The sequence below is a fragment of the Harmonia axyridis genome, chromosome 2 (genome assembly GCF_914767665.1).
Source record: "Harmonia axyridis chromosome 2, icHarAxyr1.1, whole genome shotgun sequence".
NCBI classification, from domain to species: Eukaryota; Metazoa; Arthropoda; class Insecta; order Coleoptera; family Coccinellidae; genus Harmonia; species Harmonia axyridis.
This window is the reverse complement of record NC_059502.1, coordinates 15,614,604-15,618,262: the sequence shown is the minus strand read 5'-3', so window position 1 is coordinate 15,618,262 and position 3,659 is coordinate 15,614,604. Positions and strand designations below refer to the sequence as shown.

General features: G+C 30.6%; 1 long non-coding RNA gene across 4 annotated transcripts; it reads left to right on the top strand.

Annotated features, from left to right (window-relative positions):
* The first annotated feature begins 635 nt into the window (after positions 1-635).
* On the top strand, positions 636-3,375 carry LOC123672756. Of its 4 annotated transcripts, XR_006746358.1 has the most exons (5): positions 636-779; positions 1,571-1,680; positions 1,989-2,191; positions 2,293-2,398; positions 2,674-3,374. It is a non-coding gene; the product is annotated as an uncharacterized LOC123672756 (long non-coding RNA). The 4 variants fall into 4 exon arrangements; XR_006746356.1 differs by having other exon boundaries at positions 636-769; positions 1,989-2,398; positions 2,674-3,375; XR_006746359.1 differs by lacking the exon at positions 2,293-2,398 and having other exon boundaries at positions 2,674-3,375.
* The last annotated feature ends 284 nt before the right edge of the window (positions 3,376-3,659 follow it).

Genomic DNA, 3,659 nt, shown 5'->3' with positions numbered 1-3,659 from the left:
TGAGTGAATCAAAAAATTATGGATTTTCATTTGAATGCCTTCTGTGAATTATTGATATTAATCTCTTATACAGAGTGCTCCAAACAAGATTGCACTTATGCTATGCAAAATGATTTCTTTGTTCAATTGGGTCCTTCTGTCTCAGGACGATGTTATTGTTTAAACCTTTATATCTATAACATTTATCGAAAAAGATGGCCTAAGTCAAAAAGTACCACAGATAAATTCCGAGTTATCGAACGATCCAGCATTATTGACTCACCCTGTATTTTAATAATTCACCACGAGGACAAAATAGTATTTGTTGCTTTTTCCAGTTCCGGCATTATTTTGAACATTTTAATCCCTAATATGATTTGATAATGAAAAAAAAAAGATAACATATCCCAGTGGCTGCGCTAGTGTATTTTAATATTGGAAAATGCCACAGAGCTCGAGTAGATACTCGGATATCTTCGGGTGCTGGTACTGCTAATTTCACATTGTTATTGATATTTGGCATCATAGGTAAAAAAAAATTGATTTGAATTCTTGAAATATTTCCTACATATTATTTTGTAGCGTATCCATTTCCTACACATGTCGACTTTTTTTTCAATTTGACTTGTGCTATATTAATTTCATGCTGTATTTGAGCAATTCATTCTAAATTAGGGTGTCAGAAGTGAAACTAAAAAGTTTGGTGGCTGAACTGTTGTCTAGTGAAACTTATCCATAAACTCAAGATAATAATTGAATGTAATTGGTACATATAAGACATTATTTTGAGGTAGGAATTGGTAATGGTGAGAAAATATTGCAATTTCAGGAGTTATTTATAAGTTAGATGAATTTTAGAAACGATACCTACTTCTCAATAAATTGAGAGAAGTCAGAATATACCGAAGTCTGAAATCACAGGAAATAACTCCGAAAATAGCAAATTGTTATGAACCTCTGAATGGGTAGGTTGCCATTTACATCTTACAGTTTAGTTATAATTATATGAGAAACATATGAGTCTGAAAAACATTAGGTATTCTTAGGTTTTTGGAGTTATGAAAAAAATATGTACATGTAAAGGGCAATCAACTTATTTCGAGTTGTACAGAAGTTCGTTATTTTTTAAGCCAAATTCATGATTGAGGTAATCATTTTTAGTTAACTTTCGGTGATGATATTGAACAATGATAGCCAGCTAACATTCAGAAAAAAACTTGTCAACAACTACAGAAAATGGTTTGAAGGATATTGAAATCATTCACTTAGAATTTTGTGTATCTACTTGGTTCAGTACTTACAATTTTCGTGTTCACATTTTTCTCATAATAGGTATTTTTTCATTTTTTATTCACATTCATCTAGAAAAAAATTATAATGTTCATCAATATTATTCATGATAACTTAAATCGATAAATGGTCTCTGATTACTAACTGTGTACTTTTTCAAAGCTTAGTAACAAGCAAATTTTATTCTCATATTTGTTTTACTTTTAACAATTTTTTATGAGATTATTTTCAAATATTAGTGATATTCATCAAATTTTCAACATTAAACTAGTTTTCACATTCGTTCTTTTTCCGTCCGTAGAATACGAAAAATGAATGGATATGTTCGAACTGATTTTGGAAACAACAGGATGAAAGCCAACCTACTAAGATGTAGATTGGGACATCATTGTTCTTTGGTGATGTTTTTTGGTGAGTAGATGAATTTTGAACATTACATTTTTACCATTTTCATCTATACTCGATTCGAAATTATTTTGAGTAATCTCTACTGCGTCAAAATGAATAACGAATCGGTACTCAATAAAACTTGATAATATCTTCAATAGAATAAAATATTCATATTGTATCCAACTCAATGTTATTCGGTTAGGATGGATCAATTCCATTTATCAGATTGTTGTCAGAATTGATCAGATTGTCATCTGATCAATTCCATTTATCAGTTTCTTCATATGATTGATAGAAATTTGTTCTTTTATTTTGACATATTCTTTCAGCAAACAACTGGTTTTTACATACCCACAACAAATGAAATTAGGAATTATTATTATTACTATTATTATTATAAATATGTTGGAACTGACAATGGAAAAAAAGGAGCAAAGAAGTTTTTTGCGAATTCAGAAGTTTTTGGTTAAAGAAATATTGAACTGGACTTCAGGTGTTAGTCTTGACTGAGTTTGCACACTATCGATATATGGTAAATTGAAATTGAAAATCTTCTTTCACTTTATATCGTTATAATCTTTCATAATCACTGTAATCTATAAGATTTCACATTATTTTACTCTTCGTACATAGAGGAAAACAAATTACCGAATGTCCTACACTGTCAACAGGAACGAAGAAATGGAAGCAATGAGGAAATGATTGAAATAAAATATTTTCAATCATTTAGGAGATTTTGGTGAGTAGATGATCTGAATTTCTTCACTTTACATTTTATCGTTTTTATGCTCTACTTTTTGATTCAGAATGAATTTGCTACTACGTCAATACGAATAACGAGAAAATACTTCAGTAGAATGAAATATGCCTTCAACAACTATTTGTCGAAACTTTCATATTAATATTGTATCTATCCCATTATATTTGCCCAGGATGGAATCGATCAGATAATATATTATCTAATATTTATATGATTGTTAGAAATTCTTTCATTTATTTTGCATATTTTTTCAGCATCCAAACTGGTTTTCGAATCCCATCAACAAATCAAATTAAGGATATGTTTATTTGACAATGGAAAAAAGGGCAAAGAACGTTTTTTGTAATTCAGAAGTTTTTGGTGAGTAGGGAAATATCTATGTTTTTCATCTTTGAAATATCAAAGTGGATTTCATTCAGACGCAGCCTTTAGTCTTTACTAAATTTGTGCACTCTGTGTCAACATATGATAAATTAAAATTGAAAATTGTCATTGAATTCATATCGTTAATGTCTGTATTCTATGGGATTTACATTATTCATCTATTCGTAAATAGCAAAAAACGAATTACTGAGTGTGCTTTATTATTTTTCATTAATTGTGAGATAAATTAATATTGTCATAAAATGACAAACGGTTAAGTTACTCTACATTTGTTGTTGTTTGAAAAATAGATATAAACGAGTTTCACGTATTAATTAGGAGTACATGTATCATTTTTGAAGGTGACTACGTTGAAGGATAACATCGAATTTTCTGGATATCTGTTTTCACTGACCAGATCTCGGACTTATTCATTGAAGTGAAACTTTACATTTCAATCTTTAAGTCCCTGAGTTGGCGCACAGATGGCACCTCGTTACTACCAAGCTTCGAAACCTGCTTGTCAAAATTTCGTTTAGTTTAGTCTGGATCAAGATATTGAAGATTAAAGTGATACACTATTTCTTTGAGAAAATGAACATAAGACTGTATTGGAGTCTTGGTTTTTGCGAGGCTCATAGAAAAATATGTTTCGTCATACCGTGTATTCGTCAGGTTAGCGTTGCTGGTGACGTCCTCTTGCTGAATATATGGTATGGTGGAAAATCAAAGCGAGATCTTAACTTTGAGAACTAAGTGGCAGCAGCTTTTGAGCGTTCGTCATATACAGGGTGGCCACTTTTTCAATGGGATTGTATTGGTAACTTTTAAACCATAAGAGTTAGAAGGTCGGTCAAATGGAGAAAAAGTTGCATGC